Genomic DNA, 13,709 nt, shown 5'->3' with positions numbered 1-13,709 from the left:
CGCAAATTTTAGCCCCATTTTAACAGCTAGAAGCTTCAAATTTCACCGAATATTTACGTATATAGCATATATTGTTGTCTGATCATAGAGATCGGTTGTATATATAGTATATATCTCATACAACCGATTGTTCATATAAGAAACTTTTCGCAATTTCTACCCCATTTTAACAGCTATAAGCTTCAAATTTCACCGATTGCTTACGTATATTGCATATATTGTTGTCTGAAAAAATCATATAGATCGGTTGTATATATAGTATATATCTCATACAACCGATTGTTCAGATAAGAAACTTTTCGCAATTTCTACCCCATTTTAACAGCTATAAGCTTCAAATTTCACTGATTGCTTACATATATAGCATATATTGTTGTCTGAAAAAATCATAGAGATCGGTTGAATATATAGTATATATCTCATACAACCGATTGTTCAGATAAGAAACTTTTCGCAATTTCTACCCCATTTTAACAGTTATAAGCTTCACATTTCACCGATTGCTTACGTTTATAGTATGTATTGTTGTGTCAAAAAATCATAGAGATCGGTGATATATATAATATATATATTATGGTATATATAATATATATATAGTATATATATATTTTTTACGATTGCGGCCCCATTTTAACAGCTAGAAGCTTCAAATTTCACCAAATGCTTACGTGTATAGCATATATTGATGCCTGAAAAAATCATTGAGATCGGTGGTATACATAGTATATATCTCATACAACCGATTGTTCAGATAAGAAACTTTGCGCAATTTCTGCCCCGTTTTAACAGCTAGAAGCTTCAAATTTCACAAAATGCTTACGTATATAGCATATATTGTTGTCTGAATAAATCATAGAGATCGGTGGTATATATATTATATACTTCATATAAACTGTCATTTTGACCCCCTTTTTACGGCTAGAAGCTTCAAAATTCATCAAATTTCATCAAATAGTTACGTTTACGTCATATATTGTTGAAATACGTGATTCGTAGTCATAGTTTTTACACGCAGACCACAAAAAACCTGAAACTTTGCATCCTCAGACAAAGTACCTACCTGTTTTTTATTTTATATTTATCTTAAAAATCGTTAAGGTATGTAGATCTGTTCACTATATATTTCTTATCTTATACATCCGATTATTCGTAGATTACGAACGGGATAAGATTATTGTTCAGGTCCATTCATGAAAGGTATGAAGTCTTCGGCACAGCCGAAACTGTCCCGTTCTTACTTGTTGTTTGTTGATTTCGTGTACAGCTGTTATGATTACGCTAGCGAGAGCATTGAATTTACTACAAAATAGCTGTTTTTTACATGTATATTAGGGTGGGTCGATTTATTAACCGATATCGCGCCATCGATTTTTCGACAGGATTTGGGATCAGGAAAAAAAAATATAATAAAAAAATAAATTCAGAAAACAAAAATTCAGAAACACATTTTTTCAGAAAACTTTAGTCAGAACCCTTTTTTCAGAAAGCCAAAATTCAGAAGTCAAAACTCAGAAAAAAAATTCAGAAATCAAATTTCAGAAGTCAAAATTCGGAAGTCAAATTTCAGAAGCCAAAATTCAGAAGTCAAATTTCAGAAGTAGAATTTCATTTCAAGAATTTTTTGCAAATTTAATGTTTTTTTTTTTGCTGTCTGATTACTTTCTGAATTTTGACTTCTGAAATTTTACTTTTTAATTTTTTTTCAGCCTGGAACACAGCAACGCCGAAAGAAGGCGTTATATTCAATGGAATTATGGAATATGTATAATATCAGCAAATTGGGTAAAGTCCGTACAAATAAATCCATCGAAAGGTGGCACAACGTCATTCGAAGTGCGTTTGGGATACACCCTAACATATTTAATTGCATAAATAAAATCGAGCAGGCAATAATAGAAAAAAACTGCAGCAATTTTTCAGCTGTAGTCGAGCCATATCGGAAACGCAAGGAAAAATATAAAGACTTCGTTTTTTTAATACTTAAAATTCAAAAAATCGCGGGTTCGAATCGAGCTAAAGGCCTAACAATAATTATTTTATCATTATTATTGTTATGATAAATTTTTTCGAAATTGAAACAACAAAAATTATTAATACATCCCAGAGCACGGGGAAAAAGTGTCAATAAATATGAGCCTATGGCATCATTGCCATGAAACATGTCCAATTTTCACACAATTCTGCAACAGATATCGCAGTGCTGTGAATATTAATTGGCAAGAAACAGGATAGAAGTAGAAATAATGAAGGCAAAAAAAAAAACAGCTGTGATAGCTGAATGGTTATAGCAGCGGCGCCTAAACGTTGCCGATTAAGGAATTTAGCTGTTCCCGTAATGGATCGTTACAGCGAACTTTGGCAGTTGTCTAAATTTTTTTCTTTCTTCTATTCTAATTTAAAATTGTTTCAATTAAGAAAAAATGTATCATAACACTAATAATGATAAAATAATTATTGTTAGGCCTTGAGCTCGATTCGAACCCGCGATCTTACAAATCAGCAGGCCGATATAACAACATAAATTTTAAATTTACTTGAAAAAGATAAGCGCAAAAAAAATTAACAAATTACATGCTTGCTATTGCACACAATTCAAAATTTTAGATTGTACTACTTTTTCTTTATACTGCCAAACAAATAAACGTTTTTGAATTTTGAGAAAAAATTAATGTTCTCTCTGTCGTCTGATTACTTTCTGAATTTTGACTTCTGAATTTTGCCTTCTGAAATTTGACTTGTAAATTTTCACTTCTGAAATTTGACTTCTGCAATTTGACTTCTGAAATTTTACTTCTGAAATTTGACTTCTGAATTTAGACTTCTGAGATTTGACTTCTGAGTTTTGAACTTTGAATTTTGTCTTTCCGAAAAAAGGGTTCTGACTAATGTTTTCTGAAAAAGTGTGTTTCTGAATTTTTGCTTTCTGAATTTATGGGGGGCACCGGAAAAAAAGTTCCACTACGCATACCCAAAAAAATAATTTTCAAGCCTGCGAAATTTTATTTTTTTGCCTTTTATTCCACTTTGATTTTTAAGGTTTTTTTCATGACCTACTAAAAAATTTTCATTTGGTTGTAAAATTTTCATGTATAATAGGGTGGGTCGATTTGTATGGACGAAAGTTAACCGATATCAATTTTTTTTTCAAAAAACTGTTATCGCCAACGTTTTTAGGGAACATTTTTGTATCGGACAGGGTATATATGAAAATTTTACAATAAAAAGAAAATTTTTTTAGTAGGTCGTGTAAAAAATCTTAAAAATCAAAGTCGAAAAAAAGTAAAAAAAAAATGAAACTTCGCAGGCTGGAAAATTATTTTTTTTGGGTATGCGTAGTGGAACTTTTTTTCCTGAGCCCAAATTTTATCGAAAAATCGATGGCGCGATATCGGTTAACTTTCGTCCATACAAATAATCGACCCACCCTAATGTATATGCACATGCACTTAAACTTTATATGGACTGCGTAGTGCATAACTTTATCTCAACTTATGAAATTGTTGAAAATTAGTACTGCTAAATTTCAGTATGCAACTGAGTAGCAACTGAAATATTTCTCTCAATTTTATCTCTACCCTATTGTCCACATCTATGACCGAAAAGTTTGTGTGTCCACGATTCATCGCAACCGATTCAGCAAGGTTATACACTATGACCAACACAAGTGCATGTCTGCGCTATTAAGAAAAACACTGTTGTAGCGGGTTTTTTAAATACTGCCCCGAGTCTTCAATAATAGTCACCTTAATTTAAATTTTAATTAATCAGAATATATAACAGGTTTTTGACTTTCCTATCTCTTAATTAATTGTACGTAGTAATGAGCAAATTTTTCTGTTTCAAGTAATCGCGTTGATTTTTGAAAAAAAAACAAAAATAAGTGTGAAAAGTCTGCTTTTTTTTTAAATAGCGCAGTCTTTAGTAAAATTTACCGTTATTTTTTGATTCACGGGTGATTAAACTTAGTTTTAAAGAGCTTATATTAGTTTCACTTGTATGTTTGTATGTATGGTATGAAAGAGAGGTAAACTTTTATACCAAAAATAATACAACAGTGTTACGTTTACGCACCAGTACTCCTTTCGGGTTTTACCGATATGTTTGGTTGTTTTTTAAGTTAGGCTAGTTGGTCAAGCCCGAAGGGGGATCAGCATCTAATATCATAGTGACTGTGGTCATGATTCCTGTTAAAGAGAACTATTAACCCGCAGCGGGAACATTACCAACGGCATACAGTGTTGTATTTCTTTTCAATTGGATAGATGAGTAGAGGTTGTTGACGTCGGTAAAGAAATTTGTTAAAGAGATGATGGTGGCCGGCGTGATGTGATGGTAGCGTGCTCCGCCTACCACACCGAAGATCCCAGGTTCACGCCCGGGCAAAAGCAACATCAAAAATTTTAGAAACAAGTTTTTTCAATTAGAAGAAAATTTTTCTTTCCTTTCCTCTCCCCATTTTTTCTTCTTATACTCAGCTGAGCAGAGCTCACAGAGTATATTAATTTTGTTATCATAACGGTACCCCGTAACGGCATAAACTAATCGAGATAGATATAGACTTCTATATATCAAAATGATCTGGACGAAAAAAGAAATTCATTTAGCCATGCCCGTCCGTCCGTCCATCCGTCCTTCCGTAAACACGAGAACTTGAGTAAATTTTGAGGTATCTTACTGAAATTTGGTATGTACGTTCCTGGGCACTCATCTCAGATCGCTATTTAAAATGAACGACTGACTATAACCACGCCCACTTTTTCGATATCGAAAATTTCGAAAAAACCGAAGAAGTGCGATGATTCATTTCCAAAGACGGATAAAGCGATGAAACTTGGTAGATGGGTTGAACTTATGACGCAGAATAGAAAATTAGTAAAATTTTGGACAATTGGCTTGGCACCGGCCACTTTTAAAAGAAGGTAATTTTAAAGTTTTGCAAACTGTAATTTGACAGCTGAGTATGTAATGTTCGATTACACCCGAACTTAGCCTTCCTTACTTCTTTCCTTTCCCTTCCTTTCCTTGCCTTGCATCGCCTTAATTTGTTGTCTGATTTCGCTTATATCAACACCGCAACTTACAAAACCGTTTCTCTTTAAAACTCGCTTAAGCGCAATTCAGAGCTTTCGCAACCGTATTGTCAACCTCACCTGCGCGAGGGGGCAGGATAGCCTAGAAGATTCTATGTGGTCATATTAAATCGTTTCCGAGATGGTCGAGCTAGTATATCCGACAAAGGACCATCAACATCGATAACACTCTCCAAAACCTCCGGATCGTGTCTTTGTCGCTACAACAACAACGACGGAAGAGTTGCGTCAAAACTCATGTCAAAATGATTTTTAAATCGCTATTTGGCAGTCCTAGGTCACAGCCAGGGGCGGATCGTGACATTGTGGGACCCTGGGCTAATGTTACTCGGGGCCCTGTTTTCCAGCGAATTCCTTTATTTGCTCATCAACTGCTAAATCCTTTGTTAGATAACAATTTATAGAAAGAAGAGATAGATGATTAAGTCGATCGTTCGACATTGTTGTCCTATACTTATTTTCAATATATGACATCCTGGAGAAAGAGCGCTCCGCTTCGCAGCTGGTGATGGGCAACGTCAAACAAACTTTTTAAATGGTGTAACTATTAGGAAATACACCAACAAGTTCCTTTTCATAGATAAGCTTATAAATTTCACTGCAAGAGGTGTAGCAGTCTGATTTAGATTGTAGTAAATATGATTTTAATTGAATGCATTAATTTACTAAGTTTTTATTTACGTCATCTAAATAATATTTTACAATATTGCGTACACTTTCCAGATCCACGCTTTCCTGGTTTTTGTTCTGCAAATCCATTAAAAAAATTAATTTTTTACTAGTTGTCTCATAGACTTGACCCCTGTCATTTAAATCCATAATCAGCTTATCCAATGCAACGTTTATCGTGTCTCTTTTAAATTTTTCTGCGCCGGACACTGAGACTTTAGATGTAGACTTATTGGCAAATTTTAAAGTAATTTTTCTCTTGTCAACGTCGCTGTAATTTGTTTCCACACTAGTACTTAATTTTTTAGCTTTCTCTTCGTACTCTTGTAGCTTCTGATCTGAATGCTGTCGTATGTTGTACACGAACTCTTTCAACGAAACAATTAATTTATTGTCTTCGCAAATATTTAAGCCAGGGCTCTGTATTTTTTTATTTACTACATGCAATCTCTCCAAAATTTCTTCCCAAAATGTGATCAAAATTGCAAATGAGAGTTTCGCCAGTTTATTAAATAAACTTCGTGCCTCTTTTCTGAAATCAGCTTTCTCATCCTCATTTTCGCTAAAGGTTTTTGAAATTTTCATAATTTCAGAATAATGATTTTTTAAAGCTTTGGCAGCCTCATAATGACAAGACCATCTGGTTTGGCTTAAAGATTTTTACGTAAATTTTAGTTGCATTTCACGATGTAAAAATTCCCACATATGGGTTCAACCCATACCCCATGAAAAGAAAACATATATTTTTTGCACCACTCCAAAAAAATTTACAATTTCGGTTGCAACCTTAACACATTATTCACCAACTAGGTCAAGGGAATGTGCAGCACATGTTACATAATCCGCACTTTTATTTTTTTGTTTAATTAATGCTTGGACACTTCTGTACGGACCCGACATATTGGCTGCGTTGTCATAAGACCGTCCACTACATTTATTCAATATCAGCCCATTTTTTTCTAAAAAGTCTTATAGAATATTAAATAAGTGTAAACCAGTATGACTACTGTTTTTGATGAACGAGACACATCTTTCGTACACATTTCCCTAAAAACAGTATCGTAATACAATAGCAAGTTGGTCATTGTGAGACAGATCTAGAGTTGAATCCATCACGATTGAATAACACAGGCTAACACTCAATTTGCTTCTTTGAATTTATCAACTGATTCTAGTTAATTTGGGTGCGCTGAATTCAAATCTGTAATCAGTTTGTCTCTTTTCATGATATAGCTTTTCTAAACCCTCCACTTATGACCTCCAATTATGACCGTCTGCCAGTTTTTTCAAAAAATTTTTTTATCAAAATTTCTTATTTACAGCTATAGTAGTTGCCAAAAAAAAAAAAAACGCCCAAATTTTTGAAGTATTTAAAAAGTAAAACTTTTCCATAGGAATATAAAAAAATAAAAAGAAGTAAAATTGTTTCATACAGATTTATTAAAATAAAAAAAATTCTCACAAAGCATTAAAAATATAATATATATATATATATATATATATATATAATTCTAGTTACAGAATGTAAAGCTTATTTTAAGAGACAATCTGGAATGAACAGCCGGATCAGAGTCTCTTTGCAAATTCCAACAGTAGTCTGCCATCATACATATGTGTATCCCACCTTCCCTGGTACCGATTTTCCATAATTTTGATACCTTGGTGAAACCTTTCTCCTTGTTCTTCGCTTAATTTACCCAAATTTTCATTAGCGGCATTATGTTCAAACTCCGAACTCGGCTCTAGAGAATCATTCAGTTTTGAAATGGGAACATCTTCGGAATGGGGAATTGGACGGCGTGCTGACGGTAAATCGGGATACTGCCATTTATTTCGATTTTTCCTATTAACACCAGCAATACTCACTAAACAGAAGTAACAGTCGTCCAAATGATTTCTGGGCTCACTCAAAACCATCGGCACACAAAACTTAAGCCTATTTCGTTTTCCTTGAGTGCACTGTCGCAAATTTACACAGCAAGTATTGCACACAATGTGTGGAGCCCAGTTTTTATCTTGGTCACCAAGATCTACTCCAAAGTAATCTAAATACGATTTTTTAACAAATTCCGAAATAGGTCTTATGTTTTCTTTAAAGGTGTATTCTCCACAAATGTAACAAGATGTGTCAGCGTAATTTTTACACCGTCTTCTATTGGAAGTCATTTCTATTTAGATCAACACTTTTTAGTAAACTTTGCCAACTGCAATAAACCACTTCTTACAAGCAACTAACTTCCGATATGCAATTGGAGTGCAATAAGAAAAAATAACATTCTCAATAATAAGGGTGATCCCTTACACCAATTTGACAGTCAGAAACAGTCACGGACTACAGGAAATTACAGCCAGGTGATCTCGTACGCCACTTTTCTGACTGATGAGAGCAGAAAAAGCGAGTAAATTGAGCTCTCTCCAGTCAGAGAGTTTCAGGTTTTAGTCAGAAGAAGGCAATCCCTCACCTTTTGGTGTTGCTCTCGCGCTGAGAGCGGATTTGTTAATTTTGACAGTTTTACTAGTTTTGGTCAGAAAAGTAATGGATCACAGCTAATATTATACAAATAAAATTCCCGTTAATCAGATAGCAACTACACAAAAAATAATATTTTCGGAAACTGCTTGTACCGAATTTTATATATCATCCAGTAAATGAGTTACTAAGTTAAATTAACCGAATTCATCAAAAAAGCATATCTTAAGCGAACCGGTTTGATACCTATAAGTTGACTGGAAGGTAAAATATACTTATGAAATGAAAAAAATATTTGAATTTAAAAAAAAATTTTAAGGTAAACATTTTTTTTTGGCGAAATTTTTTTTTTCAGGTCATAAGTTAAGTGGAGGGTATAAAAAATATATATAAAATATATATCATGAAAACTAGAGCTGATACAGACAAACTGATTACAGATTTGAATTCAGCGCTCCCAAATTAACTAGAATCAGTTGGTAAATTAAAAGAAGAAAACATTTTTTTTAATTTTGTCGGGCTGTGTAATACTTTGTGTCGTCGTTATTTATTTGATTTATAATTTGTTTCACTGTCTGTTTGCCCATAGTATCAATGACTTACTCATATACTGTTTTTGATAAGTACGATATTGTCGATTTCGGTCGCAGCTCTCGTTGTTCAATATGTTCCCGAATGAATGGGTCAAACTCTGCCAATAGATCCATAAAAAAAAAAAAAAAAAAAAAAAAAAAAATAGATCCATAGCTCCCATGAAATTACCATTATGTGGTGAACCAAATACTTCTTCGGAACCTCTAAATGCAAAGCCTCTTATACTCAAAAATTGTATCACTGCAATAACCCGTTTCATGACATTATGATAGTACTCTGTTTCTTTCTTTGATTGATCCTTGGGTTGCTTATCTACAACAGACTTATTTTCTTTTCGTGTCAGCCAAGCTAACATAGAAATTTTATATTCATTAGAATTTTCGTAATTTTCTAAAGACGTTCATATGTGTTTCCAATCAGGAAATCCCGTTTAAACGCTTCTGGCCGTCTAGTGTTTGTAGTAGTAAATTAATGCGAGTGTGGTAGTAAAATATCAGTGCGTCTTGTAGGGCATTCGTCTTTTATTTTTATTGGTGGCTGGGGCCCACGGGGCCCTGGGCTGAAGCCCAAAAAGCCATTAGGTAGATCCGCCTATGGTCACAGCCATTATACATAGTACCTACCCACCTTTCATGCATACCTCTACCCCTCACTTACATTTACGTATTGCAAACAAATATTTGAAATTTACAATGTTTTAGCTCTTAATGTCAGTGGTTTTGGAAACCAAACTCTAATACTTACCCACAGAAATTTCTACGAAAGCAAATATCGCATACTCGAATACCCCAAAAGGAAATTAGCCAACAATTTTGTTGTTTGCCAAGTTGATTAAAAGCTGTTAGCAATAATATTTGTCGCATTGGCATATTCCAGTTAACGGTTGTATTAGGTTGGTGTGCGAGTGTGCCGTGGGTCACATTTGTACACATTTTAAGCTACTTGCGCAGTATTTTCGATACTTTGAGTGTAAATATGTATGTATATCTAATGTGGTCATGGGGTCTACATAACACAAAAAAATTCCATTTGCGGGTTTCAACTCAACCCTTTTTTAAATATTAGTCGTTTACCACTTTTTCCACTTAAATAAGCTTGAAAACCCGAAATATCTGACGTGAACTAATTGGTAAGAGTCGTCTAATGTGTGTTGGTTAATTTATGGGTTTTCCTGGTAAACTTTGAAAGGTTGATGCGAATGCAAAAATTTCCATTTCACTTTAATTTGAAAATATTTATCTACCATTAAGTGCATTGAATTCGTGTTAAAAAATGTAGAAATAAACTAAAATAATTGGTCTTAACTACAGGACGTGGTGTTACCACCTCTGCTCTTGACGCTGGTTATCAACCAACTGCTCAGGCGGTTCGATGACGGACCCATCAAACTTACGGCTAACGCATATGACGTTGCGATTGTCACAAGTGGAAAGTTCCTGCAAACGATTAGCTCTTTGATGGATCGGGTGCTTCGGGATATACATACATACCTGGGCATCCAATGCCTCGCGGCAGCTTGAGAGCAGACCATGCGTCCATAGTAGTATAGCGTCGTCAATTACAGGGCGAACGGACCTCCGGATCTGCGCTTCGAAGGTGCTCTTAAAGCCACAATAGATGCGGATGGCCAAGGGTACTCAAGTGGCGGACGAGACGATACATGTTTACACAGAAGGTTCCAAAGTAGTGGAAGGAGTAGGGTATACGGTATATTGCGCTGATCCGGAAATAAACAGATCCTACAAGCTGCCAGATCACTCTGCCGCTTTTCAGGCGGAAGTAGTATCTGTAACCAAAGTAGTAGAAACACTAGAAGAAAATATCTTCAAGTGCAGCCGCGTCAACTTTTATATTGACAGCCAAGCAGAATTTGAGGCAATAATCCCGCAAAGCACAGCATCTTAAAGTTCGTGAGATTATAAGCAATTCCTGGAAATAATCGGAACATCTATACTGGGTCCAATACATCTATATTGGGTCCAAGGGCATATGAAAATTGATAGGAAAAAAAGCGAATGAATTAGCTAAAAAAGGCGCATCCCACGAAACTTGCTTCGTAGACGTCCCAATTAAATAGAGCGATATTAAGAGAAAGCGAGAGGTGCACGTTGCTTATTTGTAGGTTTTACAACTTAGACTAACAAAGTTACTCCTGTCATTAAAAAGAGAGGAATGTAGACCCATGGCGGGTATTCTGACTGAACACAGCCTTCTGGCGTCACATGCCTTTAAATCAGGCTTGGTCAGTGATACCAGATGTAGTAAGTGCGGAATTTTAGAGGAAACAATTGAGCACGATTTGTGCTCATGCCCTGTGCTTGTCAGGCTATGACTCCAGCTAGTAGGATTGACGGCTGTCAGATCTTGAAGCAGCAAGTGGCAAAGGTCCTAGAAAGCATCTAGCACCTTCCAAGAGAGCCAAGTTCTAGGTTCTAGTAACAGTACGGTCTCAATCGGTCTATGTGAGGTCCTCATGGACCGGCCAGTTCAACCTAACCTAACCTCAGATGAGAAGCTTTTCACGTTATAAAAAGACGATTTTCGTGTCCAGATTCGAGAAAGACACTACAGAAGAGGACCCGAAGTCGTACATCATCAGTAAACTTAAATCTGAAAATGTGACTATTCGTAAATTTAATTTTAATTATCCTAGAAACATTTCGTCATTTAGGATTGACGTATCAGCGCAACATTTTGAAACAATTTTGAGTAATTAATTTTGGCCACCCGGAGCCTTTGTGCGTGAATTCGAGCATAGACGCAACGTTAATATTCCTTATCTTGCTACCGTTCCTCATGACAATAATGCTGCAAAAAACTAAATATTAAATATGTCTTTAATATATTTTATCAAAATGTAAGAGGCCTAAACGCGAAACTAACTGAACTATACTTGAGATCATTTAACTGTAATTACAATATCATCGCCTTTACTGAAACTTGGTTAAAGCCTCATATTTTTAATTCGGAGATTCTTTGCAATGATTACCAATATATAGAAATACCGCTTGAACAGAGTTGGAGGTGGAGTTTTGCTCGCGGTACATTCTTCTATACCTTCCGCTGAGTTAAATTTATCTGTTATTGGACCTACGGAATTTAAGTGCATTAGAACCCAGCTGGGAATAGGTTTTACCTATATTGCCATTTGCTATATCCCACCACCTTCAGATCCCTCGGTGAATATGAACCATATTTCATTACTGAAAGATATCAGTTCAATGTTGAAGCCTATTGACTCGGTAATTGTCTTGGGTGACTTTAATCTTCGGCACGTATCATGGACCACATCCTACCATGGTATTGAACCGGTTTCTTCAAAGTTGTCCAGCATCGACTTTTTAGCTGAAATAACTGAACTTTGCCTAAGATAGATAAATATTGTTCCAAACATGTTCGGGAGGATACTTGGTCTGGTATTTGTTGATGATATATCAAAATCCATTTTTATGAGGGGTGAACCTCTCACTGTAGAGGACCCTTACCATCTTTCGCTGGAAATAGTTTACGAATTGGAAGAAAGTTCTCGGAGTTACACTACCACAGAAAACGACTCTAGTTTTAGATTCGAATTCGCGAAGGCTAATTTTAATAAACTCAACCAAATTTTATCTACAATAGTTTGGCCCAAATACGGTGCAGATATTGACAAAAACGTTTCTGACTTCAATGCCATCATTCACGCTATTCTGGAAAGACACGTACCTAAGCGTAAACGTGTCTCCACTGAACTAGTCAAAACATGGTACACCAAAGAACTGAAATCTTTAAAAAACAAAAAACCGCGCGTTCCTTCAAGCTGTACAAGAAGACGGGTTCACACTCCGACTACTTGAACTACTCTATATTGCGTCGTAAATATTTTGAATTAAATAAAAAGTGTTACTATACCTATCTCTGTGCGATGAAAAAGAAAATAACTTGTAATCCGAAGGTTTTCTATGATTTAGTGAACTCTAAACGTAGGGTTAAAGGCTTTCCTTCTGGTATCAAATACTGTGATGAATTCTCTAGCGACGATCAAGATATTGCTAACTTATTTGCACAATTTTTCAAATCTAATTATTCCGCTGAATTAATTTCTTTATCTAGTGAATACCCGTATCAACTTAACTCACTTAACGCAATTAATATTCCATCAATATCTCCAGAAGAGGTTCTTGCATATTTAACTTCTTTGAAGGAATCTTGTAAATACGGTCCTGACCTAATTCCCACATGTTTTCTCAAAAAATGCACAGAAGACATTTATCAGCCCCTAACTGATTTATTCAACACGTCCCTAAAACATGGAGTTTTCCCTGCTGCTTGGAAGGAATCTTTTCTAATACCCCTCCACAAAAACGGCAGTAGGTCATGTGTAGAAAATTATCGAGGAATTGTAAAATTGTCTGCCATGCCAAAGGCATTTGAAGCGATTGTTACCAAACAGCTAACATGTTCCATTTCTGCATTGATTGCAGACTCTCAACATGGATTCTGTAAAGGCAAATCTACCATCACCAACCTACTTTGATTCACAACTCATGTTTCTAATGGATTTAGAGAAAATCTTCACACCGATGTTATTTACACTGATTTCAGTAAAGCATTTGACAAAGTTTCCCATTCATTGCTTATCCACAAGCTGGATCGACTTGGCTTCCAACCTGGTCTCACCCAGTGGATATCTTCGTATCTCTGCGGTAGAACGGAACAAGTAATTTTTAAAAATATGCTTTCAGATGTCATTAAAGTTCCCTCTAGCGTCCCACGGAGCAGACATCTCGGTCCAATTCTGTTCTTGCTATTTATTAATGATATCTGTACCATAATAAAATATTCCAAAATTTTAATGTATGCTGATGATGTCAAACTTTTTAGGTCCTATGCGTCTATTGAAGAAC

Source organism: Eurosta solidaginis, chromosome 4 (genome assembly GCF_040869045.1).
Source record: "Eurosta solidaginis isolate ZX-2024a chromosome 4, ASM4086904v1, whole genome shotgun sequence".
In the NCBI taxonomy this organism is placed as follows: domain Eukaryota; kingdom Metazoa; phylum Arthropoda; class Insecta; order Diptera; family Tephritidae; genus Eurosta; species Eurosta solidaginis.
Note: the sequence above shows the minus strand (reverse complement) of the source record.